The 12,204-nt window shown below is 28.7% G+C and overlaps 1 protein-coding gene across 6 annotated transcripts in view; it reads right to left on the bottom strand.

The window, feature by feature from the left end:
- Positions 1-12,204, bottom strand: part of Rim (Rab3 interacting molecule) — a 300,437-nt gene that overhangs the window by 35,595 nt on the left and 252,638 nt on the right. The gene's annotated exons all lie outside the window — the stretch shown is intronic.

The following is a 12,204-nucleotide window of genomic DNA, read 5'->3' as shown; positions in this document are numbered from 1 at the left end:
TTAAAGATGTAAAATTTGTACATTATTGTATATACAAATCCGTTTATAGATAGATAAATTATATACACATGTATAAAGAGAGTAATCAATTACACCACCTGTTTTTATGAATATATGAATAAGCATTTGTTAAACTGCTGAAAAAAATAATTTGTAGAAAAAAAACACTATTTAAAAAATCCAAGTTTATAGTAAATTAAATAACAGAATACAGAAGACATCTTAGAAATAACTTAATATTAATATTTATAAACCTTAAATATTAATAAAAATATTTTTTAATATGAATATAAGTACATAATAAAGTCATATTTTAATAAAACAGGTTCTGTATTTTATTAAAATAAAATTGAGATTACAAAAACTGTTTTAATAAAATAAAATGAATAATTAAAAATGACTTCAACAGTATATTGCGTTTCATTTTAATCCAAAGAAGTAAAAACAACAAGATTTTTACGTAACAAAACTATACTTAAATTTTCTTTTCACAATAACGTGTTAAGTTATTGTTTTGTTGTTTATTTAAATATATGTATATGACTAGTCTAATCGAGCTGAAATCCAGCACGGATTTATCTCAAAAAGTAACTCAAGAGTTTTACCTGTAGGAGATGAAGTGATTACTAAGAGTATATATAATAAGAGCTACTATAAAAATCGTAATGATTTTCAAGATTCAGGTTTATTAATCGCAATCATCAGAAAAGTGTGATTTTACGACGAACTGGAACTAGAACATTTAAGTCATTCTCCATGCGGGTCATTTCTTTGGAAATCTTCTATAAATTTAAGCTCACAAATCACAATTTCAAGAACCAATTAAATTTTCTCAAACGTGAACGATCAGAATATTTTTAAAACATAAGTAATATTTTCACATAAATGTAAAAATTAATTCAATCTAATTTAAATTTAGAAAAAATTAATAAAAAAATTACTTTATTAAAATGAAAACAAAAAATTGAGCTTATTTTCTTTTAAAGTTATTTTTCTAATTTTTATGGCATTAGGAGGTAGGAATATGATTTATTACGTGTTAACTTGTTCAATCTGTTTCAACAGGCATTTTTACTGCTAAGCTGTAAGTACGGATGGTCTTACTAACATTGCAGATGTTTATTGCCATATTCTATTTGGGTATAATTTTCAAAGATCACTTCAAGTATTATCGGATAGATTTAGTATCGATCTAATATCAGAAACATATATATATATGATTCTTTTCTCAGGGGCTGCAAGACACGCATTAATTTCAATGGGTTCATAGACATATACGAATCCCAGAAAATGAATGAGCCAATGGAACTGTGACAGAAGGATGGACTTAGATGACTATGACAAACTGTGTAATCCATTCTAACGTGCGATGTATACATGATCTATGAAACATCAGTTGAACCTAGTTTGATAAAGGGAAAAGCGGTTGCATGTTGTGGATGATAAAATGTGTCATTATAGATTTTGTAATGCCATGGAAGTTATCAGTAAAAGCAGTTGTTGAGAAGTTGTTTACTTCCCAGAACATAATAATGGAACAAACGGTATGGTTTTCTTATTTCAAACGGTAGTGCTTCAATATGTCTCTTAGATAAGAGTTCATCATATTTCTCTTGATTTGTGTAAATTATGGGGCAAAAAAGCATACAGAATTGTTGTTATTATAATATAAAAGTTTACAATCGGCTTAAATTTCAGAATGTCATAATTTTAATATACGCAATGTTATAGTTTTTTTAATTAAATTAGAAGCTTATTTCCAAATGGACTTTTATTTTATGAATATGCACATTTATTTCATTATTTTAAATACGTTTGTTTTTATACTTATATGTTACAAAATTTATTTTTTTCTATTTCTGATTTTTTTTTACCTATCTTAGATTTTTTCTTTTTTAATTTTCCCCTTTACAATCAATCACTTACACATATTTTTCATTATTTGTATACAAAAATGGTTGGCTGTTTTAATTAAAATTTAGTATGATATATTTTGTTTATGTTCAGGTGAAAATAATATTGTTTCTGGCTGTTTTCATATCAAAAATTAACCTTCCAGATGAAAAGTGGTTGTGCAACTATTACAACATGAAAGAAAGTGATCTGAAGCCGACTAAAATACGGAACAACAAGGTGAATTGAATATTAATTTTTGAATGATCAAGGAAAAATAAATATCATAAGGCAGTATTTGAAAATATTATAAATCTTTTGCTTTTTGAATACTTTTCTTAGTTTTCAGTATATCCGTAAATGGCCTTATGAAAATTATTTTTCTAAAATTTAAAAAAAAATTCATTTTTTATAAGACAAAAAATTTGAAATATTATTGCTTTGAACAAACAAAAAATAAATCAAACTTTAAATTACTCTGACTAATATTTAGTTTTACCCGGTATAAAAAAATTTACTAAAATTTTTTATATATGACACTAATTATAACATTGAAGCTAAGAAAAGTTTAAGATATACATAAATTTGCAGCAGATTAGCGATGATTACAGTTTTTTGGGCAGGAACACTTACAATGTGAACAGAAAACGCAGCTGCCCCTTAAGTACCCTTACCCAAAAATCTTACCCTTACCTTAAATACCCTTAAATCAAGAAAGCTGCATTAGATATCTGAGAATTTCGAACATTATATAAAATCAATCAATGATTGCACAAAATTACTATACCTGCCTCTTTTTCTGTTTAGCCTCCGGAACCACCGTAAGGTATTGCTTCAGAGGATGATGTATGAATGTAAATAAAGTGTAGTCTTGTACAGTCTGAGATGTGTGGTTAATTGAAACCCAACCACCAAAGAACACCGGTATCTACAATCTAGTATTCAAGTCTGTATAAAAGTAACCGCCTTTACTAGTTTTTGAACCTTAGAACTCTCTGCCTATAGAACTGTATCTTCTTATCTAGAACTATATCTGCCTACATAATCCAGTTAATACAAGAATTTAATAATCAAAGAGGTAAATAAATTATTGAGATTTTTATTAATGATTATAATTAAAAAAATGAACCACAGTAAATGCATTTTAGAAAGTGATTATTATATTTTAAAGTAATGAGAAACAATGCGGCTATCATTTTCAAAGTATACATTCTTTTTAAGTATAATGCAAACTAAGTTTTATTAGTGCTATTCTTTATATGCAAACTAATACAGTAAAACATACTAATCTGGTATCTTAATTAGATTGGCACTGACTGACTCATATTGATTCAATCGTATTAAAATATTTTAAAATTATTAACTTCTGAGGTTACGCAAAAATTTAAAATTGACAATTTTTATGTTGTCTCATATCAGATTGACTTAAAATAGTTATCTGTTACATATGTTTTATTGTTACGATCGAGCAACAAAAAGAAAAATTGCAACTATTATGAAGATTAGAGAAATAGAGCCCTGGCTTTACCTAATCTGTCTCTTGGCCAGTTTCGCTATCTGTGCAACCTGAGATAGGAAATAGCACTTAAAACAGTTTTACAAGTATGAAAAGTCACTACTCTATTGAACTCCAACAAACAGAAAGTGGAACCGGGTTGGTGGCCAACCAAATCAGGTCATTTATGTAACAAGAAACAAATACAGGTGGCACAGGGAAATGGGAAATTTTGAAAGTGGTAGCGGCAGCCCTGAGGAGCTGGTAGAAAGGTGGGAGTGCACAACTTCCTTCTGTACACACCTACCGGTTGTTTAGAAATCATGAACCAGTAGATCGGTACACAATGTGAATTTGTCGTGAAGGCATTATACAAGAATGGTGACAGTGTGACTGCTGCTCAACGGGAATTCCGACGCCATTACAATTTACGACGTCATGGTCGTGCTCCATCTTGCCATGCCATCAAGACACAGGTTGAGAATTTCGAGGAGATGAGTTCAGCTCTAAAAAAGAAACTACAGGAGGTCGAAGAACCCCAGAAAACATTGAAGCAATTCAGGCCTCAGTTGGAAGGAGCCCATGACAATCGACAAGGAAATATGCAGCAGCATTGAACCTAAACCGAACAACCATCTACTGAATACTCCACAGTGATTTGAAGTTTCACCCTCACAAAATTCAAGTTGTACAGGAACTGAAACCATCAGACTATGTGGAGCGACAATTCTATGGCAAAATGATTAAAAGGATTAATGACGACACTGATTTTGTTGACAACCTTTTCACGTCAGGTGAGGCTCAATTTCCACATCATCGGGTATGTAAACAAGCAGAACTGCAGATATTGGGCGGCTAAAAATCCTCGTCAATTGCAACAATGATCATTACATAGCCAAAAGGTTACAGTTTGGTGTGCTGTATCGACACGAGGTGTGATTTGGGCTTTACTTCTTTGTGGATGCAAGGGGGAATGAAACGACAAAGTCTGAATGATGTGTTTATGTGGTCGAAACTTTTGTGGCAGAACAGCTTTAAAATTTCCTGATCTTCATAATTGTTGATTTCAGCAAGATTGAGCCATGGCTCATACTGTCACAGTGCCAATGGCAGCCGTTCGACAGCTCTTTGGTAACCACGTAATTTCACAGTTTGGCGACATTCATGGTCCCCAAGATCACCAGATTTGTCGGTGTACGATTTTTTCTTGGGGTGCCACCTCAAAAGTAAAGCGCACAACACTCGCCTGACGACAATCACCGAGTTGAAAATAAGAATTCGAGAAGAAATCACTACAATTCCCATAGAAGTGTTTGAAAGTGCCAATCAAAATCTCAGCGTTCACTTCCAGGAATGTATACGTTCGAATGTCCATCATCTTATTGACACTGTTTTTAGAAATTAAATTTTTTTGAGTCGGCACACTTAATGGCATGTAATTCACTTTTTGTTTTCAACAATAAAAGTTGTAAATTCATTTTTTTTTTACTTTTGTGAGAGTTACTTCTAAATTTCCTGTTTTCTTGTCCCACACTGTATAAGGAAAGGAGATAGAAAAAATGGAGACAAGTCAGAGAAAACCGTTTCTAATTGGGGTGTCTCACAGTCTTAGTTATACGATCTGTAAGTATGAAAATGTGATAAACTTAAAAATTTTAATAAACTGTTCAAAAAGTGTATTATTAAAAATTATATTAATGTAAAAAAAATAAAAAATTACTTTTTTGGTTAGGACCAAATGAATGTTTAAATGCTTCAATAAGCTATATCTTAAATCAGCCCACAAAGGGCTCATCATTTAGATTGAAAGCCAAAAACTGATAAAATTATTTAAACCGAATTAATAAAAAAAAAAAACTAATGATACTTATCAGTAACCGAGTCATTTTAAAAAATGACATCTTTACAACAGATCTGTAAGTATTTTTCAGTCGTGATATCAATGGCACAAACATGTTTAACATAAAAAAACAAAATTGCAATGAAAAAGAAACAACTCCGATATACTTGTATGTTCATCATCAATCACTGAAAATCTATATTATATAGCAAGGGGTATCTCTACAAGCGGCTCTCATGTGTAAAATTATAAACTGTTGAAATGACAAACTAAATTTAATAAATAAAAATGGTTTCAAAAGTGTATAGTTAAAAATAATTTTTATTTTCAACTGCCATGATTAAAAAAGATAAATCAATCAGAACTAATGTAAGAAGAGATAAATAAATCATAAATAATTTGAGAATATAACTTTATATAAAAAAATAAATAATTTTATTACAACATTCTGCAAAAATTCTATTTCTAGAAATTATTAAATTTTTTATAAAAATGTTACTCGTTTAAATTATGTATTGTATTCCTAACTATATAAAATTACACACGTAAAGCAGTTATTGCCTTTCTTAAATTATCCAAAAAGAATTGTTCAAAACAACAGTTAAATCAACATACAGGTATTCATTATCTGCCAGCTGTCCATTATCTACAACAACGGTACAAGCAGAATAAATAAAATTGTGATTAATTGCATTGTGATTAACCCAAAAATTAATCAATAATGGATAAGTAGTAACACCTTCGACTGCTATGGACATTTTTATTTGTGGTTTTTCAGATCATCAACTCTACGGTTATTTAAAAAAGCTAAATATTAAAATTTAAAAGTACACAAGAAAAATTTGTAACAAATGGTAAACATCAGTTGAATTTTTTGCAATTATAAAAAGGCAAACAGCCAGAAAAAAGCCGGCAAAGAATTGCTTAACTTTCTGAAAGCTCTGGGTCTACAGACTATTAATTAAGAGGAAAATTAAGTAGAACATAAAAGTTTGTCAGTATATAAATAAAGAATTATGTAAAATAATTATTCAGCTCTTTTAAGTCAAATTTTAAATATTGGATGCATAATGACCGTACCTCCAAGATCCCTTAACCGACTGAAACCAAACTTAAATGGCATCAATGACCCACATTCAGAAATTATTATGCAAAATTTAATAAAATATCAGTTAATCCAATTTGAAAATATCAAGAAAAATTAAAACTCATGAAAAGAAGCAAAACATTTAGGTTTATTATCCCTCCCCACTCATCAATGAAATTGTCAAAAAACGTAAAACAGATTTATAATAACGTAATGAAATTATCTAATTCACTGAAGAATGTGTGAAGAGCCAAATTAACGTCTCAACTGAAGTTAATTTTGATGTTCATGTTTATTTTCATGCAAGATTAAGGTAAAAACAATTGATATCAATTCAGTATATATCATATATTACTCATATAATTATTATATATTAGTAATTATATAATTATTATACATATATTACTTATATCATTTAAATAAATTACAGATCATCAACTTATTATTAAGTAATGGCGATCAAATATTCAACAGTTATTAAGACTTTTAACCGATATTTATAAATACATTAATTTAATGACTAACTAAATTTTTTGTTTGGAACAAGTTCTGATTATAGACATAAATTTTTTTAAAGATATTTCCTAACATAAAGCTTGAAACTTGCACTGTGGGAATATAAAATGGAAACTGTAGCATTTAAAAAATGCCATGCCTGACTGGGATAATGGATGATGAATGACTAAGGTTCAACCGCTCCGCTATGAATCTGCTCAGATTACATTAATGTTATGTATTAATTACATTAATAATTTATTAAATTCATGGATAAATATCAAACTATAATAATAATGTGTAATTATAGTTTAAAACTACTCAAGAAAAAAATATTTCAATATAACTTGTGAAGATTTGTATAGAACTGAACTCATATTTGTTTTAAATGTGATCACAATAATACTTATAGGTTCCAAATATATGCGATAACTTCTGAAAAAAATACACGATTATTAATCGGTAGCAGAAGCTGAAAAGTGTACTCGTAGTTAAAATTTCTCCACAGCTTTAATGACTACAGGTACTAGTTCATGTAACACAGATCATGGCATTTTAAGTTTCCTTCAAATCTTTATATACTACAGGATGAGAATTTTACGTACAAAGAAATCATTAGGTTTAATCAGACCTCAGTGGAATTTGTTTATAATAATCTAAAAAAAATTTTAAAAACCGACTAAACTTTTACAGTCATTCAAATAAACATAAATGTAAAAGTTTTGACAAAAAAAAATTAAAAAGATAATGAAAAAATTCATTAATGAATTGAATAATATCAAGTATTATCAAAAATTTCTGCTGTAACAAAATGCAATTGTCATACATGTAACAATGTACAGTAACAACAAAAAACAAATTCTCATGCAGAATAAATGTGCAGTAATGAGTGTGATTATCGTATGAGGAAACTATTGACAGATTGATTTTATAACGGTTAACTACAATAAACTTGCATTATATCATATTAAATTATAATAAATTTATAAATTAAAAATTTTATTTTTAAGTAATTAACAAGAAGATACAAATTCAATCGGTTTATAACAACGCAAAGAGAAAACAATATTGGAAAATTTTTCAAACGTTAATATACAACATCTTAGGCTTTTGTACATTCTGATAATTCATACGGTACAGTACTTGTAACTGATCTACATAGGCACTGATTTCAATTTTAATATATATTTACAAATCGGTTTAAAAATCAGGAATGAATGCATATATACTGTGACTGTCACATAAATTATATAAGTACATATGAAATGCTAAAATCAGCCGGTATGAAATACCTAATAAGTACGAAAGTGATGTACTTGAACGATATTTATAATGTATTAGCCAGTTCTTTTGCCGCTTAAAAGTATACGTTATTAACAAATGCACATAAGCCATATCAAAATTTACATTAACCTTTCCATGTTGGCTATTACGAGCTGCGGAGCCATTCATAAATACATGTGCAAAAATACTGAATCTCTACATTTTTAAAAAAAATTGATGTTCATAATTTTAATCCTAATTTTTTGAGATTTTTTAGATAATTTACAATTACTATTAACAATTTACTAAATATATCATAAACATACAAATTTAGAATTGATTATGATGAAAAATGTGAAAATTCTGTGTTTTGATATATATTATTATTGTTTTGTTATTATATGAAACAGTAAGGGGAATAACAGTGATGACGAATAAATTCAATCTAGGTGGTGCACAAATATACATAAACTGTGCATAAATTTTTAATTTTATTTAGATTATGGCAGGAATATATTGAGAAACAATGATTTATGTACACTAAGACATCATGGTAACAGAAGATAAAACAATATTACTTTAAAGAAAAATATCATTTATTGGAAAAAATATTATCTGTCAAATCAGAGAATGATTTCTAATAACAAATGAATGATAGCTTGTTAATTATTGCTGAATCACATCATAGCTATAAAAAATTGGTATCATACGTCATTGACTGATAATATATATGAAAAATAAATTGAGAATTTTTCAATAATACTACATTATTACTCATAAATGACAATAAAAATAGTGAAAATGTTTACGTAATATACTCTTATATAAATAAAATTATAGAAAACTTAATTGATGTGTATAATGATAAAAAATATAAACCTTATAATCATATAATAAAACATTTAAAATTTCATAATAATGAAAAAGAAAATATAAATATGATTCTTCCAGTATTTATAAATTAAATGCAACAACAATTACGAAAAGATATATATTGGTAAAACAAATAGATCATTTAAAGATAGATTTAATGAACATTTTAGATCATTTATAAAATAAAAAGAAAGGTGGGTTTCTCAAATGTTACTGACCATTTGATAAATAATAATCATAATATAACTAGAAGATAATTTGGAAATAGTCAAAAAAGTAAACACTGAAGATGAAAATAATAAAAACTAAAAATTTTAGAAAAATTATAAATGTGAATTCAGCCTTATAAATCTGCAAACAGAATTTGTTGGGAAGAATCTTATTAGAATTATTTAAGTTGGTATACAAAGATAAGATATGATAAATTAATAGTTATTGTAATAATTTTTCATTATTGACAAAACAAATATTTGTACTAAATTTATTTTAAATGTTTTTATTCTTTTTTTAAATTTATTTTTATTTTAAACAAACAATTTATAAAAGATATCATTGAGGATGGGCTTACGCCAAAACCGTTTTGATGAAGTAAAAAAATTAAAGGTAAGATTGTTTCTCTAATTCTGTGCTTTGCGGAGGCTGAAAGAATATATACATACATACATAGTTTCTGTATAACTTACAATGTTTAAGTGTGTTATCAGGTTTTTTTTTTCTTTGGTTTCATATATACCCCTCCTGGAGCCGAACCTGCAAGTAAGCATAACTTAGCTCCGGGAGGTATCATCACCAACCTAACCTAACCACCTGGGTCTTGGTCGCAACAGTTACCTGCCTCTAACTGGGTCCCTCGATGGAGCCCCAGCCAGGTCTCGGTCTTAACAGCTCGAGGGCAATGAAGTCATTGTGTCTCATCATTGACACCCATCCTGGAAAGCCCAGTTGTCCTCTCGTCAAGCCCACATGACTTGAACACAACACGTTCACATGTTCAAGGGAGTCATAGTCTCTGCAATATAGGCACTCGGAGATGAGAGCTCTTCTCCTCCCAAAATGATATGACCGGATGACCCCGAGCCCAGTTAAGAACTGGATTAGCCAGAAATGGAGTCGGCCAAATTTGCGGTCAATCCATGGTGCAACCTGTTTGATTATGTGGTTATGCGGGTCCAATGCCCCGTTGATGATTGATCCCACCTCCTCTGCTGCTCAGTTTATCAGGTTGTAAGTAATAAAGTTTACTGTCTTATCCAATCCCAAAAAAATGCATTTATCAAAATGTGATAATATTGAAGCGATTTGAAGAATTCAAAATCGATTCACTATTTTAAAATCAAATGAAATATCTTAACAAAAATTTGGAAAATCATTATGAGAGTAATCTACTACTTTTAACATTTCTTAGTATTAATAAATGGACAATAAAGTTTATTATTTTTGGATGCAACAAAGATCCAAGGTTATCTTTAACGCCTAGAGTAGGCTTTTCCTGTTTGAACCACTTATATTTTACTTTTTAGTAATCATATTAAAATAAATTTCTCATTGCAAATTAAAAAAAATAACAAATAGTCTATTTTATTACACACTGAGTGCATTATAATTACTGCTATCTCTGATAATAATTAATAATTAGTGGAATTATATTACAAATGAAATAGATATGTTTGATGGTTTATAAAAAAACTTTATATGTAAAGACGGTGACTAATAGAGTTTTACAGGGAATGTTTTTAAGCTGGTACAACTGCTGTTGTTAATATTAACACTGATTATTGTGTTAGTAACCAGTCTGGTAAGATGACCACTACACCTCGGCAGAAAGCTTTTGGTATGTTTGAAATTATTACCTTATAAACTGTTAGTATCGTGCAGCATGTTTCAGAAGAATTTACGGTAAATAACCATTAACAAGGCAGTGGATATACAAATGAAAAAAGCAATTAGAAAACACAATTGCCTGTGTAAAAAGAAAAATTCTGAAAAGCTTCCCTGACAGAAGAAAAAGTTGATTTATGATCACATAATATATCAATGTAGTCCAAATAAATCATCTAGATCAGCAAGTTTGGAATAGAAATTTCTGCAACTGACCATGTGCAAAATTTTGTAGAAATGGTTAAAAATGATGACTTATAAATTACAGTTTGTACAAAGTTTAAGTAATGATGATAGAAGTCTTACATAAAAATTTCTATGTGAACATGCAGGTACATATTGACGAAGAAAATTGTTCCTTTCATCATCTTATGTTTGACAATGAGTAAATATACTTCACAATTGTGGAAAAGTCAGACATATGCAAACATAGGTAAAAGTAAACCCTAGAAAAACTGTGCAAGATATACACGATTATGCCTAACGTGAATACTATGCTATTTCCTAAAAAATGATGTATGGACCATTTTTTTTTCATAAACATACAGTAACTTGAGGGATTTATCTCCACATGTTAACTGAATGGCTAATGCCTCAACTCGAGGAAAACATTGAGAACTTTATCGTCATACAAGATTATTCACTGATGCCTTGATGTTCAAAATTATCTAGATGAACACCTTCCTGGATGTTGGATTGGCTATGGAATTTGTGAAAACATGGCATAAATACAATGGCCAATAAGAAAGCCAGCATGTCTACTTTCTACGGGGTTTTATCAAAGGCAAAGTTTGTCCCTTCCTGACGATGCAGATGATTTAAAATAGTACATTAGAAATGCTGTGCCAATGTTGAGCAGAATATGTTTTCGTGACACACAGTGCACAAATAGAAAACTTATAGATACAAACTTTAAGATTTTTGTTTAAAATATTTCTGTTATATGAATTTATAATTATCGTTACATATTTTAACATGCTGTTATACATGCAGGAAAATACCATAATTTTACATTCATTTTTTATGCTTCAAAAAGTACGCTTAGAAAATTATAGATATAAAAACACAGACATTGATTAATTCATGGTTAGTGTTTTGTCATATAAAAATAAATCACATTAAACTTACAAATCACCATTTACCATTATATAATATAAAAATCAATTTATAAACATCACAATGCAATAATGTAGATAATTTCAGTTTTCATACTGAACTTATTTATTTTTTTTACATGTAACAATTCTTAATTTATTTCAGGTTAGAGTTAATGAAAACTTCGTTGTATCTGCTGTATGTTTCTTAATAACTTATAAAATTTTACAGTTTGAGAAAATTATATGAGCTTGTTTACTTTTTAATAGCAATATCTTTACATAT

The sequence above is a fragment of the Lycorma delicatula genome, chromosome 12 (genome assembly GCF_047948215.1).
Source record: "Lycorma delicatula isolate Av1 chromosome 12, ASM4794821v1, whole genome shotgun sequence".
Taxonomy (NCBI): domain Eukaryota; kingdom Metazoa; phylum Arthropoda; class Insecta; order Hemiptera; family Fulgoridae; genus Lycorma; species Lycorma delicatula.
The sequence above is the reverse complement of the archived record's forward strand: the minus strand, read 5'-3'. Positions and strand labels throughout refer to the sequence as shown.